General features: G+C 39.0%; 1 protein-coding gene across 14 annotated transcripts in view; it reads left to right on the forward strand.

The window, feature by feature from the left end:
• Positions 1 to 18,749, forward strand: part of L3MBTL4 (L3MBTL histone methyl-lysine binding protein 4) — a 498,239-nt gene that overhangs the window by 393,797 nt on the left and 85,693 nt on the right. The gene's annotated exons all lie outside the window — the stretch shown is intronic.

Consider the following 18,749-nt stretch of genomic DNA (forward strand, 5'->3'; position numbering starts at 1 on the left):
TCAAATATGTTCATAAAAGAAGTTGGTCTATGAATTTTCTTTCTTGTAAAGACCTCATTATGGTTAGGTACGAAGAGTATGACGACCTCATAAAATGAACTGGGAAGTTATGTACTCTTTTTCCATTCTCACAAAGAGTTTAAGTAAGTAAGAATAGTGCCATTTCTTTCGTAGCTATTTAGACAAAATTCACCAGGAAGACTTTCTGAGCCTGGACTTTTTTAATGGGAAGAATTTTTTTGTGTGTATTTTCTTTATTGGAGTTCAATTTGTCAACATATAGTATAACACCCAGTGCTCATCCCATCAAGGCCCCCCCTCAGTGCCTGTCACCCAGTCACTCCATCCCCCTCGCCCAACTCCCTTTCCACTACCTCCTGTTTGTTTCCCAGAGTTAGGAGTCTCTCATGCTTAGTCACCCTCTCTGATTTTTCCCACTCATTTTCTCTCCTTTAATGGGAAGAATTTTAATTAGAGATTCAATTTCCTTAAGTATTTAGATACTTAGTATTTAGATTTTTTAAATGTTTTACTTGGACTATGTTGATTTTTTTCTACTGTGCATTTGTTTTCTCCTTTATTCTATGATTATATTTCAATTTTCTTGCTTTAATTTTTTGTGATTTATTATTACTATTGTTTTTTAACTTCTTTAAATGACTACCTAGATCATTTTATTTTTTAATATATGCACTTAAAGCTATTAGTATTAATCTAAGCATCACTTTTCTACATTAAATTTTTTTTGATTTGTCAAATTTCATAATCATTTAACTCAAAATATTTTCTCATTTACACTGTGAATCATTTTATCTATAGGTTGATATGTAATACTTCACTTACAAATAGTTGTGGATTTTATTATCTTTTATTTATTGACTTCTAGCTTTATTCTACTGTGGTCAAAAAACATATTTTGAACAATGAGTTTGTTAATCATGTTATTAGATCTTCTTTATTTTTACTGATACTATTTTTTTTTTTGTCTGCTTGGTTTTTCTGCTTTTTTTTCCTTCTGTTTGTTCCTGAAAGAAATGTGTTAAATCACTCTTCTATGATTGTGAAATTTATGATTTTTCCTTTTACTATATATATTTTCATACTATATTATTAGGCTTATATAAACTAAGAATTATTATATATTCCTGATCAATTCCCCTTTTATCATTTTCTTAAATAAATTTATTTTTTATTGGTGTTCAATTTGCCAACATATAGAATAGCACCCAGTGTTCACCCCGTCAAGTGCCCACCTCAGTGCCCGTCACCCAGTCACCCCCACCCCCTGCCCTCCTCCCCTTCCACCACCCCTAGTTCGTTTCCCAGAATTGGGAGTCTTTCATGTTCTGTCTCCCTTTCTGATATTTCCCACTTATTTTTTTCTCCTTTCCCCTTTATTCCCTTTCACTATTTTTTATATTCCCCAAATGAATGAATGGAATATTACTCAGCCATTAGAAACGACAAATAACCACCACTTGCTTCGACGTGGATGGAACTGGAGGGTATTATGCTGAGTGAAATAAGTCAGTCGGAGAAGGACAAACATTATATGGTCTCATTCCTTTTATCATTTTGAAATGTATCTTTATTTCTTCTAGTACTTCTTTCCCTAAAGTCTACTCTGTCTGGTATTAATGTAGCACGTCAGTTTTTTCTAGTTAGCATTTGGATGGTTAGTGATGGTTAGTGTTAGTCTTGCCATCCTTTTATATCCTCATCTGTGTGTTTATATTTCAGTATGTCTCTTGCAAGTGATATGTGATATTTACTTTGATATCAAACTGGCTGTAGTAGTCTTTTAATTGGAGTATTTAATACATTTATATGTAATATTTTTACTATTACGTTGGGTTTATATCAATCACTTTAATAATTCTCTATTTTTCTTAATAGTGTCATGTTTATTTTTATATTTCTTACTTTATTAACCAAGAATTTATTTCATCATACCATTTTCCCCATATGTTACCTTGTTGTTGTGCATTTTTAATGTTGTTTTAGTAGAAAACAACATTAATTTTAATGTTGATTTAGTATCCATCTTTTTATAGGATCATTTTTCCTCTGTGAAAGGCTCCTTCTTGTATTTCTGATGGCTATGAGTGGCTATGATATTTTTTGTCCATCAATGTCCTTCTTTTGCCTTAAGTTTTGAAGAATATTTATACTGGTTATACAATTCTAGATTGGCAGTTAATTTTTATTCAGGTTATTTTTTAATTTTTTTATTTATATATTCATGACAGACACACACGGGGGGAGGGGGGGTCAGAGATACCGGCAGAGGGAGAAGCAGGCTCCATGCCAGGAGCGGGGGACTCCAGGATCATGCCCTGGCCCAAAGGCAGGTGCTAAACCACTGAGCCACCCAGGGATCCCCTTATTCAGGTTTTAAAGATGATGTCTCATTGTCTTCTAACTAACATGGTTTTCCTCGAGAAGTCATTTGAGGTTTTATTGTGTCTCCTTCGAAAGGAATGTGTGTTGGGAGTGTATCTTATTGTCTCTGGCTACTTAGATATTTTTGTTGTCTTTGGGTTTCAGAAGTTTTATTATGTAGTGCCCAGATGTAGGCCTCTGTCTTTGGGGGATTCAGAGTGCTTCTTTTTTTCTTTTTCTTTTTTCTTTTTTTTTTCATAGTGCTTCTTAAGCCTGTGGGTATACCTATGACTTTTATTATTTTGAAATTTTTCTTGACTGCTATCTCTTTAATATTGCTTATGCTCCATTCTCTTCCTTCTCTTCTTTTAAGAGTCTACCTATAAATATATTACACTATTTCTTGATTATATGTCCTACGTGCTATTTTCTGTGTTTTCTTTCCTCTTTGAACTATATGCTTTAGTTTGGATTTTTTTCCCACTAACCTTTCCTTAAGATCAATACTCTCTTCAACAGCTTCCAAACTGCTCTCCCCAAAGAATTTTTAGTTAACTGCATATTTCAGTTCTGAAATTTTCATATTATGATTATTTTTTTTTCATATTATGATTATTTATTTACTTATTTGAGCAAGAGAAAGAGAGAGCACAGGGGGGAAGGGGAGAGGAAGAGAGAGAATCTCACGCAAATTCCCTGCTGAGCATAGACCTGATGTAGAGCTCAATCCCAAGATCCTGACTGAGACCATTAACCAAAATCAAGAGTCACTTAGCTAACTGAACCACCAGGCATCCCAACACATTATGATTTTTAAAATAGATTATAATTTTTGAGTAAAGTTCTTTATTTTGCCATCTAATTTCTTAAGCACATTAGTCATAGTTATTAATTCTGTGTCTCATAATTCTAATCTGAATCATCTGTGGGCCCGCTTTTCTTGTCATCCTTTGTAAGAAGGTTGGTCTCCTAAAGCTACTCCATCATAACTGGGGGTAGAATTCCTGCCATATTCTTGCTTAACAGCCACAAAATTTCACTGGGTGATTCTACAATAATTTATTTAATTTAATTCTCATTTATTAACATTTTTTTTCAGCCTTTACATTTAAAACCCACACACAGTAAATACTCATACAATTATATGTGGGCATTTGTGGGAATATTTTTAAGGATTAATATCTGAAAGTGAAATTGTTTAATCAAAAGTTGCACATTATAAATTATGAGTGTTACTGTCAACCTACCTTTAAAGTGTACATACCTATATACTCTCCTAACAACAAAAGAAAGTAATTATAATTACTTTACCCTTGCACATAATGACTATTGCTTATTCCTGCCCTTTGTCCATTTTATTCTTCCTTATGTCATTATTGCAGATTTGAAGCTGACTTAATGTATTATGGATACCAATTATTCATTGTTATAGATCTTAATAATTTTTGTATATACTCCCATCTTGTGCTCCTACCTTGAATGCTTTTTTCATTTTTTTAACTAAATTAAATATGAATTTTCAGGTTTATCACTTTTTTCTTTCATGGTTTCTAGTTTTAATTTCATCCTTATTCCAACATTAAGGTCATAAGGAGTACATATTGTGTTAGAAAATCTGTGGTCTCATCTTTTTAACATTTAAGTCTGTACTCTATATGGAATTGATTCTTATGTAAGGCTTTTTTAAATTATTTTTTTATTTAAATTCAATTTTCCAACATATAGTATAACACCGAGTACTCATCCCATGAGGTGCCCTCCTTAGTGCCTGTCACCCAGTTACCCCAGATTTTTATGTAAGGTTTAATGTAATAGTCTAGCTTATTGTATTCCTGAATTGTTTCAATAACATTTAAAAAATAACCTATCTTATTTTCCTACTAATTTGAATAGTCTTCATATAGGAAGTTCTGTCATATGCTTGAAACTTACAAGCTCTACCATCGATGATATTATGTGTGTGTCCAAGACTCCCTTCATACCTAGATTTGCGGGTGCTGCCTTGTACCAAAGAGATCTGAATACAGTGGAGGAAAGCCACTGCTGAGGTATCATTAGAAAGTCAAAGTCTGGAGAGACTGAAGAAAATCAGAGTAAGGAGATACATAGCATCAGAGTAACAGGAAGTTGGGAAACCACAACGAGGGAGCCAAAAATGAAAATGAAGGATTAAGCAGTATACCAGAAAGCCGTAACTTGTGGGCCTACTCATAGGTTTAAAAGACATAAATCTTCTCAGACATCTTTTATTTCACTTAGTTCTCTCTAGAAGGAGGCTCAGAGTTACGAAACTCACTGGTTTTACACACACATTAAAAAGCCTCCAGCACAGCCTCTGTGTGTTTATTTACCAGGAATTTTTAATTCATGGAATTATAGTGCAAGTTGCTGTGAAGGCCTAGAGTTTTGCTACAAAACCAAAAGCACATCACAAAAGTAGTTGTTCCTCTGTGTGCCTAGAGATCTTTAACCACCACTGAAGGAATAAGTTGTTACTACTTACGCTGGAGCATGCAGCAGAGTGTCTGAGAGAGGGAGCTTAATAGCAAATTGATATTTGGAGCAGCACTGGGTTTTTGGTTCTGAAGAGGTGGTTTTTTGAGGCTCATGTTTCAAATTAGTGTTCTGTCTGTCCAAGCATCTGTCTCACTTCAGACCAGCAGTGTTGCAGCTCCATAGACACGGATTGCTCAGAGTTTGGAAATGCTCAGTGATCCCTCAGAGTGAATTTCATGTTTACTGCATAATTTCTTCATTAGGTTAGAGACTACCACTAACATGGCCTTTAAAATTGGTGAAAATACATTCCTCCATTTTTAGTTTAGGTAAAGGATAGAAACATAGAAAGTTATCAGTGGTTACACTTTGAGTAATATATTATTTAGAAAACTGACTTATGCTATGAGCTGTATATACACTGAATTTTAAGGGCCTTCTTGGGCTTCATGCCCTGTGGCTTTGCTCTCACAGGGAACTGAGGGAAGAGGTGACTCTGCCACAGACTTCTGACATTGTCCATGGGAGTCATCTCAGATAAAAAGCAAACTGTTGGTTTAATTCTGATGTGTAAGTCATCCCTCTCATCCTCACAAGAAAGAAGCTGAACAAACTGAAAATCAACAAGTCTTTCAGATACATCAGAGAGTGGAGGTCCTGCACTCAAGGGAAACTGTTTTACCAGTTTTACTTGTTATGCCCTGGAGGAAAGGCAGTTAAACAGCTCCAATCCCCTCCAGCTATGTGTCTCACAGAATGAAAGGGAAAATGAAAAGGCTAGGAAACTTCCTAAAGCCACAGAGACTTAAGCCCATTAACAAAACAAAACAAAAGTCAAAAAAAAAAAAAAAAAAAACCCTAGTTTTAACCATAAGACTCTAGACCACTTCTCCCATCTGTACTTTGACCACCACATCAGTAGGACTCCAATATAGTAACAGTAGGTTTATAACAGAGAACCTGAGACACAGACTGTTTAAGGAGTTTCTAGGGAAACCCAAAGACAATAGAGAAGGAAACAGGACACTGGAAGAAGTTGAAGCCTGACATTCTACAGATAAACCAAACACTGAGCAGCCCAACTGCTAGCCATTTTAACATAAAATCTCACACAAAAGACCTTTTACCCAAGTTCCTATTATCTGATACATCATGTCAGGCTTTCAACAGCAATTACAAAGCATGCTAAAAGGCAAAACAAACCCACCACAGACTAAAGAGATGAAACAAGCATCAGAACCAGGCTCAGATATGGTGGACATTTTGGATTATCGAGATGGGGATTTAATCATGATATAGCTATGTAATTATAGAACTATGATAACTCTATTGGAAAAAAAGACAACATGCAAGAATAGAGAGGTAATATAGGCAGAGAGGTGAAAACTCTAAAAAAGAATCAACAGGAGATGCTAGAAATAAAAAACACTGTAAGAGAAATGAAAAATGCTTGGGACAGGCTCATCATGGTTTGTGGCCAATGAAAGGATCAGTGGGCTTGAAGTGATGTCAGTAGAACTTCCCAAATTGAAAAGCAAATAAGAAAATGAAAAAGATGCTACAAAATATCCAAACTGAGGAACCATTACAAAGAGTAAAATACATGTAATGGGAAGACTTGACGAAAGATCAACAGGAGCAAAAGAAATATTTGAATTAGTAATTGCTCAAAATTTTCCAAAATTAATGACAGACACCAAACCCTGGATCCAGGAAGCACAAAAACACTAAAGAGGATGAATATGAAAAGTTCTACACGTAGGTATATCATATTCAAAGTACAAAAAAAATTAAAGACAAAATCTTCAAGGAAGGCATAGAGAAAAACACCTTACCTGTAGACAAGTGATAGGAATTACATTGGATGGGCACCTGGGTGGTTCAGTCGGTTAAATATTGTTGTGCCCAAGATTGCGAATCCGAGAAACCACCAAGGAGCAGACACCGATGCAAACACACGAGGGTTTATTTACAAGCTCCAGCCTGGGTCCAAGTATACCCGACAGCGGAGCAGGGACTTGGACCCCGAGACTAAGAGGCATAGCAGCTTTATAGGGGCCAGTGGCCAATGGGATACACAGAAAGTTGCACAGTCATGTCGGTCCACACGCAGGTGGCCGATTGAATTACAATTTACCCTATAGTATCCATTTGAGCTGGCCTATTACTTTGGTCAGAATCGGCGCAGTTTTGGGGGGCACAAAGCAGGGTTACATTGCTATGAGCCGATTTCCGATTAGGGTGTGCCCAGCGGCTCGACTAGGGTAGGGCAGCGCCTTAAGCAATAAGCAGGTCATGTGGGGGTTATACAGGAGGTGGCGGGTGCAGCACAAGACGGAGTTAGTCCTGCTCTGCTTGTCCAGGGGTAGGGGATTTTTTAAATTTCCTGGGTCCCACAATATCTGCCTTGGGCTCAGGTCATGAACCCAGAGTCCCAGGAGCAAGCCCTACATCTGGCTCCCGGCTCAGCAGGGAGTCTGTTTCTCCCTCTGCCCCTCATCCTACTCTACTCATGCTCACTCACGCTCTCTCTCTCTTTCTCTCTCTCTCTCAAATAAATAAATAAATAAATCTTAAAAAAAAATCACCTTGGATTTGCTTCAGAAACCATCTAAGCTAAAGGAGAGTAGAGTGAAATATTTAAAGTGTTAAAAGGGGAAAAAAAAAAACACAACCAACAGTTCTGAACACAGGGAGTTTATCATTCAAAAGTGAAAGAGGAATAAAGGCTTTCTCAGACAAACACAAACTGAGGGGATTTATCACCAGTAGACCTGCCTTGAAAGAAATGTCAAAAGAAGTTCTTCAGAGAAAAAGAAAATGATATGGGTCAGAAAGTCAGACCTATATAAAGAAAGGGCATTAAAAAAAGGAGCAAATAGAGGTAGGTAGGATTAAAATATCCTATTTTTCATATTCTTAACTGATCACAGTTTGTTCAAGTGCTTTTCAAAATGATCATAACACCAATTTATGGGGTGATTCTAACTTATGGATAAGTGAAATGAATGAAATTTTAAAGAAAGTATAATTAATAAGCTAAGAAAGGAGAGAAATCAAATTATGTAAAATATTCAATTAAAATCAGAGAATGGAGGGACGACTGGGTGGCTCAGTTGTTGAGTGTCTGCCTTTGGCTCAGGGCATGATCCCAGGGTCCTGGAATGGAGTCCCACATTGGGCTCCCTGCAGGAAGCCTGCCTCTCCCTCTCTGCCTCTCTCTGTGTCTCTCATGAATAAATAAATAAAATCTTTAAAAATAAATAAAATCAGAGAAGGGAGAGAGAGAGAGAGAGAGAAAACAAAAAAAGACACAAGTGCAAAAAATGCTAAATGGATCAAGATATAAATGTAAGACATAACACAGTAAAACTTGTAGAAGACAATGTAGGAGAAAATCTAGATGACCTTGTGTTTGGCAGTGAGTTCTCAAATACAACACCAAAGGCACAATCCATAAAAGAGAAACATGAGAAGTTGGATTCCATTAAAACTAAAAACTTCTGTTCTGTGAAAGACACTGTCAAGCAAATGAAAAGACAAGCCACAGACTGGAAGAAAATATTTGGAAAACATATATCTGATAAAAGACTTGTATCCAAAATATAAAAGAACTGTTAAAAATTAACCATAAGAAGACAGTCCACTTCTTAAGAGGGCAAAGATATGAACAGACACTTCGGCAGACACAGATGGCAAATGAGCACATGAAAAGATGTTCAACATGTATGTCATCAGGGAACCGCAGATGACAACAGTTCAATACCCTGTACACCTGTTCGAATGTCTAAAATTCCCCAAACCAGTGAGGGTGTGGAGCAACAGGGCCTGTCATTCAGTGCTGGTGAGAACACAAAACAGTATGGCCACTTTGGAAGAGTCTGGCAGTTTCTTTCTGAAAACTAAACACAGAATTACCATACTGTCCAGCATTCCTGCTCCTAGGTATTTATCCGAATGAGTTTGAAACTCATGTTCACACAGAAACCTACACACAAATGCTTATAGAGGCTTTATTCCTAATAACTAGAAGCTGAAAACGACCAAGGTATCCTTCAGTAAGTGAATAGATAAACAAACTTTATACATCCATACAGTGAATATTATTCAACATTAAAAAGAAATGAGTTTAAAAAAAAGGTGTATTGCTCAGTGAAAGAAGCCAGTCTGAAAAAAAAACTGTATACTCCATGATTTCAGCTCTAGAATATTCTATAAAAGGCAGAACTATAGAAACAAAAATAATCAGTAGTTTTTAGGAGTTTAGGGTGGAGGAGAGCAAGGAGAGATGAATACATAGAACACACAGGCTTTCAGGAAGGTGTATCTATTCTGCATGAAACTATCCACCATAATGATCAATGCAGGGCATTATACATTTGTTAGAACCCATGGCACCATGTAACACAGACTGGATCCTACTGTAAACTATAGACTTTAGTCCCTAATGATAATGTATCAATATCGGTTTATCACTGGTAGGATGCATACCATACTACTGCAAGATGCTAATAGTTCCCATATTAATAGGGAACTCTGAGGGGTTGGGGGGAGAGGGGGACCGGTGGAACCCTCTGTACTTTCTGTTTAACTTTACTGCAAACCCCAAACTGCTCTAAAACATAAAACATTAATATTTTTAAAAATGTGATTGTAGTACTTAGTATTTCTGTAATGACTCTGCAATACTTAGTGTGATGTGGGCCAGATAAAGGAATGGACCAAGCTGGAGTCAGTGGGGAGAGGCGGGAAACTGTCTGCAGGTGGCTACAAGGTGATTCTAAGGACAGGAGCTTGGTACCCACAATGAAGTCAAGGGGAACATTCTGACAAGTGAAAGGAAACTGATGGCATAATAGGCATACGTGATGAATATGCACAATTTCAGTCTAGAAAGTTGTTGACAGCCATCACAAACATCTGTAGTGCTGTAAGACAAAATACAGGATGCACTGGTTCTTTTGGAGCATTGATACAGCCTCTGTTCTTGATAATACTCTCCTGCAGGCAGTCTGCTACTTTCTTTAGATGTCACGAAATAATAATAAGGGCTTTCAAGGTAGAATTGAATGTAACAAAAGTTTCTCATTAAACAGGAGAGCTGTTAGCCTTAACTTTGCTTAAAAAAAAAAAAAAAATAGCAGAGCACTGAGTCCCAATTTGGAGACCAGCTGAGATTAGAGATGTTGAGATAGAGATTTTGGAGGTGCTGAGATTTGAATGATGAGTTTGTTTCTCTGCAAGATGCTCTGAAACACCTACACTCTTGAGCCTGCTGGTAGCTTCAGCATAGCCGCCAATGAGACTCGAAGCAGGAAGAAAATTCTTGGAAGTAAATGGAAGGGTCTGGATGCCTCTTAGCCTTCTTTCTAGGATATTTCAAGCTTTTTTTTTTTTTTTTTTTTAAGCTTGTTTTTTAATATTGTCTGTGTATTGTCTTTCCAAAAATTCCCTTCACCCTTCTTTTTGAGAAAACTCTCCCTGTCAAGTTCCAGAGGCACATGAAAATGAGAAAACCAGTATAGTTTTGATGGAATCTGGATATGGTTTATAGCTTATGGATTTTGAACACATGAGCATTATTGACAAAATATTTTGAAAATTCAAATGTGGAGAAAAGTTATAGTGCAAGAATAAAAAAGTTTGAATAAAAATAAATCTGCTTTAATAAGTAGATACTTATTTTTAGTTATAAGGCTTGAAGGGCTGACAACTCTGAAAACTCAGTTCCGTAGCACCAAGTGTGGTGCAGTGTGGGCAGCCATGCCATACGCTTCCTTGAATTCCAGAAATAGCCCTCTCAAACTGGAATCTGCCTCTGACACATCCTCTCCACACTGACACCGTCTCTGGTGATAGGAGAATACAGCTTACGTACCTATCCCAGTCTCTCCAGCCTGCATGCTTAGCTGATCCCTTGAACATTGTTGGGGGAGAGTGAGCAGACACCAATTATCAAGCTGAGGAGCCTCCACCTGTTTACAGTCCAGAGTTTGAAAAGTGGACAAACCAGAGACGGTTATCTCTGAGTCCAGAAAAAATAGGACTTTTTTTCTGGAATAAAATCACAGCTTGTTTTCCAACACCACCATATTCTTTTCTCCAGGGCCTAAATGGGATTCCTAGGTTCTTAGATTCTAGGGTCGTCATTCCAGGCAAGGTGATGGGGGAATTCTAATAACTTTGCCTTCTTCCTAGTGTCAGATTTGAAGGATGTGGATACTCCCTTCTTAGATTCTGTGAATGTGTAAGAATCGCATGACTTGTGGTAGAATGGATGCCCCCAAAGCAAAGCTTTTCTATGCTAGTCTCTCAGGGCATTTACGGTCTTGTCTCTTTCATCTCTAATTTTAGTGCCAAAGGGAAATATTCTCAGGCTTTAGCAAAGAAGCTTTGCCTTTCAAATATATTGGGGATCAAAGAAAGAAAGACCCTAAATCTCTCCAACAAGCTGATGTTGTGAGGCACTTTTTTGCTTTGGTGACAGGTACTAAGGATTTGAAACAAACCTGCACTGAGATACACAGTCTCTTTGAAGAGAACAAGTTTGTTTTATAAGAAAAAGTTTTCTAAACTTGGGATTTAAACCCCATAAGGATATACTCAATAAGAGTTGAGGGCCTGTTCTAAAGGATACAGGAGAAAGGTTAGAGAGGAGAGAATGTTAAAGATGCTGGAGGAGTTGGGGGAATGAGGCAGTGGAATTCCTTTTCTTAAAAGCCCTTTACCCAAATGTTGTCCAGGGTTTTTCTACCTGGACAATGCTGATGTTTTGACATTCCATGATTGTGGAGAGAGAAGATGTAAACAGTGAAGCCAAACACCTTGTGTCTAAATAGAGAATCGGGATTTGGGATCTTGAATATATGTGAATGATTCTTAATTATATCATTGGACAGTCATCATGGTATATTTCTAAACTAAAATTTTTTGGGCCTAAAAATTACTTCTGAGAAGTAGAAAATGAGAGTTTTGTTCCTGATCCCTGTACACTTGGGTGGTTTTCTCAAAAGTCATGCTGACCTATTATATAAGTTGAGAGACATGAGGAATTTTTGTTTATAAATTAAAGGAATAGCTGTTAAAATGAATAATTTTACATAAATAAGGGGCATATATTACTTCAGTACCATGTGAAAATATACCTGAAAAAAAAAAAAGAAAGAAAATGTACCTGAAATATACCTGTATATCAGTTAGGTATTTGGTTGAGTCACTCCAAGTACATTGCATCTCTTCTTGTTGCTATAGTTACTGTTGCTTTGTGGGGGTACATCCTGTACCATTTATGTCGTAGACTTTATTTATTAGCAGAGACAACAGTTCCTTCTGTTATTTACATGGTTCTCCCTCATTCACTGTTTTCTTGTGTTTTTCTTTATTGATGTGTTTTCTTTTCCTTGAATAATTTTAGCTGATGCTATTTCCTTCAGACTGAGTGCTAAGACTTCAGTGGATCTGATGTGCAGAAAATCAGATTATAAAATAATCATAAGAAAATAAATAATAAAATAGCAAGTATTTAAAGAAACTGGAAACTAAACTAAAAAAATAGAAGGCAAGATTCCTGAGTTATTTTAAAGGTAGCTAACCTGATAGCCTTTTATTTTCTTATATTTGTCTTTATGAAGATGAGGCTTTAAAAATTTTTTTTCACCCAGTTTTCATTCATATACTTTGCCTCATTTTTATTCTACATCCTTTAAAAAGACACTCTCTAAAAAAAAAAAATTCTTAGCAGTGGTATCTACTAATAGCTGTTTCCTTAATATGCACCCCATGGTAGTGGAAAGGATAGTAACAGATTCATCGGGCACTCACTTTCCATATTAGAGCACATCCATGTTTATTGACCCTCTTTTCCATCTAAAGAATTGTGGTTAACTATTTTACTTACTGTTCAGACGGCTGAGACACAGGACAAGTCACTTGTCCAAGGTCACACAGCTGGTAAATGAGAGTTACAGCCCAGGTTTTCTTCGAGACTCCACACCGCCCACGGAGCTGACTGGCTGTATGGCTCTGTGGAGGGTGTTGCTAGAAGGAGAGCTGCGAGAACTGGCTTTAAGCCCAGCCACAAACCTGCTGCCTGATGTGGCTGAAGCATCCAGACTGTGAGCCTTGGTTTCCTCACCTGTCAGGTGGCAGGCATTTTTTACCTCTCAAAGTAGTAGCTAACTGGGTCAAGGAGAATTAATATGAAAGGGCATCAGAAACAAAGTGCTGTATCTATGAGGGTATGACCAATAGTCAGACATTTCTCTGTATGTTCCCCAGCAGTGGATTAATAAGATTTTTAAAGGTTTTATTGATTGATTGAGGCCATGAGAGAGAAAGAGAGAGCCACGAGCAAGGGGGAGGAGTAGAGGGAGAAGCAGACTCCCCGCCGAGCAGGGAGCCCAACACAGGGCTCAATCCCAGGACCCCGGGATCATGACCTGAGCCCAAAGCAGATGCTTAACACTGAGCCTCCCAGGCCCCCTTAATAAGACCTTCTGTTGAACCTCCTGAAGGGCGCCTTGGGCTCCCAGGGTTGGGTGTACTGTAGATACCGTGTAATTTTGCTTCCTCTCTGACCCTTGCTAAGTCCTCACTTAAACATAAAAGCAAATTCTTCTGCAGAGACATGGGGAATTTTGTGTTGTGTTGAATAGATTGGCACTGAAGTCTGTGTCAAAAGCCATTTCAGTGTCTCTGACGTTCTTACTGTTTGTTGACAGTCCTTTTCTTAAGAAGAATGCCTTTCTGCTTGGTCAGAAATTTCTCCTCCGAAGATGACAGAATTGCTCTCTTACCATTAATGAATTTTGTAGCCCAAATTCTTTTTTACTTTAAAGAAATATGGACATATCTACCCAAAGCCATACTTTAACACAAAATAGAGGAAAAAACCCAGGTGTGTTCAGCCTTGCTGGTAAAAACTCACGTTTACATAATCCTCCTCTGGCCACTTGCAGAAGCAATTGCTTTCATAGTTCATATTGGTACGTTTTAAAAAGAAACACAAATTTTTATATACAGGGAAGAGGCTAAGAATAAAAGTTTAGTCATCTGTGTTTCACACCTATATCCTGAAGTGTAGTGGAGCGATCCTTCCCTGGGGGTCTACAACTCTGGGTTCAGGCGCTAACTTTCGCCATGGCATTGGACAGCCCTCCTGGCACATCCGTCAGATGAGGGTTGCACTTGACTAAATTGCAGGGGTGGGGGTTGTTTGTTCTTCATTTTATTTACATCAAAAGATTACATTTTTTTGCTTCTTTGAACTTAGGGGTCAGAGGATAAGTTTTCAAATAATCTTTGTTGGAGTTGTTTTACTGTCTAACCTTAAAATTCAGACCATTCCCGGAAAAATCTTTCCAAATCATTGTCCTGAATGGAATTCTATATCTTGACCCTACTATCAGAGAAACCTTACTTTCAAATATACTTGCTCAAGTCTTGGTGGTCATGGTAGCCAGGATTGAGTTGTTGAGAAGCCAATACCTTTATCCAGTGCTGAATAACTTTTATGCCTTGTGATTTGAGAGGGGCTTGGGTATGAGCAAAATGACCATGCTAAACCTGGATGTCATTAATCAATACAAATTAATCTTGGAATAAATGCCAGAATATTAGAAGTTGTCCTTGGGGCTCCATTCTACTTAAGGTTAAAACTTCTTCAAATACTTGAAGAAAATTCCTTAGGGAAGTTTCAGTAGGTAAAATGGTTTCTCTTTTCTATGTGTTTTGGGGTGATAGAACTGTTCATCAAAAATAAGAGAGGTGTGCAATTTGAGTTGCTTCTTCAACAACAGACAACATGGAAGTATCTAGTCATAACATCTTACAGATTCCTCAGATAGTTTTTGGAGTTAGGAAAACAAGTAGTTTTCAAACTGTATTTTGTGTCTTCTGGCGGAGTTGGGCAATCTAGAAGTAAACAGGTAAAAGCTGAGCCCACCCACTTGGTACTGTTCTATCGCAGTGTAAGGGCCTTGAGGCATTCCCACAGAACCATTTTTGTGATGCCAGAATCCTTCATCTGTTCATATGGCCATTCAACACCTACTTTCTACACACCCAGCATCATTCTAAGGCATGGAGGATACCCCAGTGAACAGGAGCAGAGCTGGTCTCAGCATACTGGAGCACACAGTCTAGTGAGGGTAGCTAACACTAAGCCGCGGCAGGTTGCAGCTGAGGTTAGTGCCAGAAAAGAGCAGCATTTGGGCGGGGGGGTGTGCAGAAGGTCAGTGAGGCTGCTCTGATGAAGTGACTTGAGGTCCACTTCTGAAGGGTGAAGAGACGTGATTTGGACATCAAGAGAGATGCAGGGGGAGAGGGCAAGGAGAGGAGAGAAGGCTGTCTGTGGAGTGTTTCCATGAGCTGACAGTGTGAGTACCATGTGTGTTATTGATGAGATGATCTGATAGGATAGTCTATGTCCTCTGTTAAAGATACTGTTTCTCACCCCATTTTACTGAGAGGAAACCAAGGTATGGGAATTGCAGCATGTGCCCAGGGTTCTGCTGCTAAGGATGATGGAGCCAGGGCTGGAACCTGGCCCCTACTCCAGAGCCCACACCCTGGGCCACCACCCTGCGTCCCCCACCCCCCCAATGTGAGCAGACACTTCCAGGGGGTAGAGTGAGGGCAGGGTGGCACGCCAGTGGTCTGTTTGCCAAAAAGATGGGTCGGGTGTCTCGGCCCATTACTTCTCACACTCGGATTTGTGACTCTCTAAAGATGGTGTGTGAGAGGCTTTGGTGGGAGAGACATGTCACTACACAGGCAGGTTCACGAGAGCCCCGACAGCCTGTCTGCAGGGAGGGGAGGAAGCAGGGACTTTAAGCAGCCTTGCCCGCAGCCCAGTCTCACAGGCAGGGCAGTGTGAGAAGTACAGAGCTTCCCTGGGCCCGGGCAGTCAGTCGCGCTCTGCAGTGGCACTTGTGTGCCCTGATTCGGCCTTCAGTCACCCGTCAGACAACAGTGAGTTCATCTGCCCTGACTGTTGAGAGCACAGGTGTAGACATTGCTGAGATACGCCCACTGGACTGGGAACTTCTCATCAGCCAGGAATCTACTTATTTCCATGTCCTCTGAGCCTGGCCTCCTGCCAGCCCTGCAGTGGACACTCAGCACTGAATGCATTTTGTAGCGTTTCTGGAACTGAGTCCCTTTTGCCCCATTCTCTGTAGAGTATTTACTGCTCTATCAAATTTATATTTCAGCTATGCAAGCAGTTGTCTTACACACGAATAGATAACAGACATCTTAACTATGTCAGCATCGTGTATGTTAAAGAGCCAACAACCTGGAAATACGGAAGACACTTCCTTATACCTTTAACAATAGGAAGACATAAGGATCAAGGGCAGGATGATAATCACGTGTTCAAACAGTGGACTTGCTCTTGCAGATCTTAAATCCGTTGTGGAGAGTATGAGCTGATGGAACATTCTATCGGAATTCTGTGAGTTATAAGTGGTTCCTGCCTGGCCATCTCGTGTGCACTGTGGTTTAGAGACGTGTGGCATTCAATTTGCATAGCCCAATTTTGGGCCATTGCGGCACATATTCCAGTTTGTTGACTTGTTCTTTCTCTAAAAGCTAACAATGTCAGAATTCTTTATGCCCGTTAGCCTACTTACTCACTGAATCTTCAAACAGAAAATTCTTCACTATTGGCAAAGTAAGAGCTAGCTATTTGCAAAACTTAAATTGAAATTCTTTTTCCTCAGAAGGTTAGATGGAGAAAAAATGCGTATGAATTTTGTAACTCACTGCCCTTTCAGCTGCAAAGGTCAAACAAGGATATTTGACCTTTTTTTGCCATTTGCTTAAATGTCTGGAAACTGGTGTTTATCATTCCACAAGAGACAGATAAAGTACAGTAAGCCCTGTTGTTCATTGCGACTAGTATCTGGCAGGGAGCAGACACTGATTCATATTTATTGTAATACATCAACTGCCCTATTCTGAAAATTATAATTAATTTGAAATGGAAAATACACTGAGCATATTTTGTTACTGATCATTCAAAATGCACTCCACAGACTTCCTAAACTTCTGAGCCTTTGTTTTAACATCACTTTAAATTGTACTGATTGATGCAACAGTGCCAGTTAATAAAAATTTCCAATTGGTAACAGGCTTTCAGTACCTGTCCATAATTGTAATTTTTTAACCAACACGTTAAAGAAAAAATGCTTAGGAAATTGAGTTGAAGGCAGTATTTTAGTCATTACTAAGGTTTCTCTAAGTTCTTAGTAAGTCTTGGAACTACCTCCAATTGCTTTGCAAATAACTCCAAAAGAGACATTTTATAATTGGACAATGTAATATTAGAGAAACCATGAGGGAAGCCCATCAGTAATCAAGCCCAGAGTTCAGTGGCCAAGTAAGTACCATCAGCATTTAATGAGACAGAGTAGCTAACTGTTTAGAGATATTGCAAGACCCTGCTGGGACCTGGGATATCCACTCCCACAGCCACAACTGCCACTATCAATCGGCCCTACTATTAACACTCATACTGCAAAGCCAGGAATTTATAATGCAATATACTGAAAGCCATTGCTGGTAAACACGGCACCTGTCATGCCAGGGTCCGTAAATATAGCATGGCACCCCTCCAGACCCTTTCATCAGCACGGCTACTGCGTCCTTTAAACTCCCACTGAAGGCAGGAGAGTGGGTGGTGTCTCAGGGCAAGGGCCAGTGTCTCCACCAGGGTTAGAGTAAATTCCATCTACTGCTGAAATTTTCAAGAAACAACTGAATTCACCCACTGAATCTGCCCTACCAAGGGAATGCACCAGGATTTCTACCCAATTCTTGAATGAATGAAAATACAGATCAGGCAGCAGTGGCTTCAGTGACATCTCATGGCTCCAGGGCCTGCAGGGGTTTTTTGTTTGTTTGTTTGTTTGTTTTTGTTTATTTTTTATTGGAGTTCAATTTGCCACATATAGCATAACACCCAGTGCTCATCCCATCAAGTGCTCCCCTCCGTGCCCGTCACCCAGTCACCCCACCTCCCTTTCTACCACCCCTTGTTCGTTTCCCAGAGTTAGGAGTCTCTCATGTTCTGTCTCCCTTTCTGATATTTCCCACTCATTTTTTCTCCTTTCCCCTTCATTCCCTTTCATTATTTTTTATATTCCCCGAATGAATGAGACCATATAATGTTTGTCCTTCTCTGATTGACTTATTTCACTCAGCATAATGCCCTCCAGTTCCATCCACGTCGAAGCAAATGGTGGGTATTTGTCGTTTCTAATGGCTGAGGAATATTCCATTGTATACATAGACCACATCTTTATCCATTCATCTTTCGATGGACACCGAGGCTCCTTCCACAGTTTGGCTATTGTGGACATTCCTGCTAGAAACATCGGGGTGCAGGTGTCCCGGCGTTTCATTGCATCTGTATCTTTGGGGTAAATCCCCAACAGTGCAATTGCTGGGTCGTAGGGCAGGTCTATTTTTAACTCTTTGAGGAACCTCAACAGTTTTCCAGAGTGGCTGCACCAGTTCACATTCCCACCAACAGTGCAAGAGGGTTCCCCTTTCTCCACATCCTCTCCAACATTTGTTTCCTGCCTTGTTAATTTTCCCCATTCTCACTGGTGTGAGGTGGTATCTCATTGTGGTTTTGATTTGTATTTCCCTGATGGCAAGTGATGCAGAGCATTTTCTCATGTGCGTGTTGGCCATGTCTAGGTCTTCCTCTGTGAGATTTCTGTCCATGCCTTTTGCCCATTTCATGATTGGATTGTTTGTTTCTTTGCTGTTGAGTTTAATAAGTTCTTTATTGATCTTGGATACTAGTCCTTTACTGATACGTCATTTGCAAATATCTTCTGCCATTCCGTAGGCTGTCTATT

The sequence above is a fragment of the Canis aureus genome, chromosome 6 (genome assembly GCF_053574225.1).
Source record: "Canis aureus isolate CA01 chromosome 6, VMU_Caureus_v.1.0, whole genome shotgun sequence".
Lineage (NCBI taxonomy): Eukaryota > Metazoa > Chordata > Mammalia > Carnivora > Canidae > Canis > Canis aureus.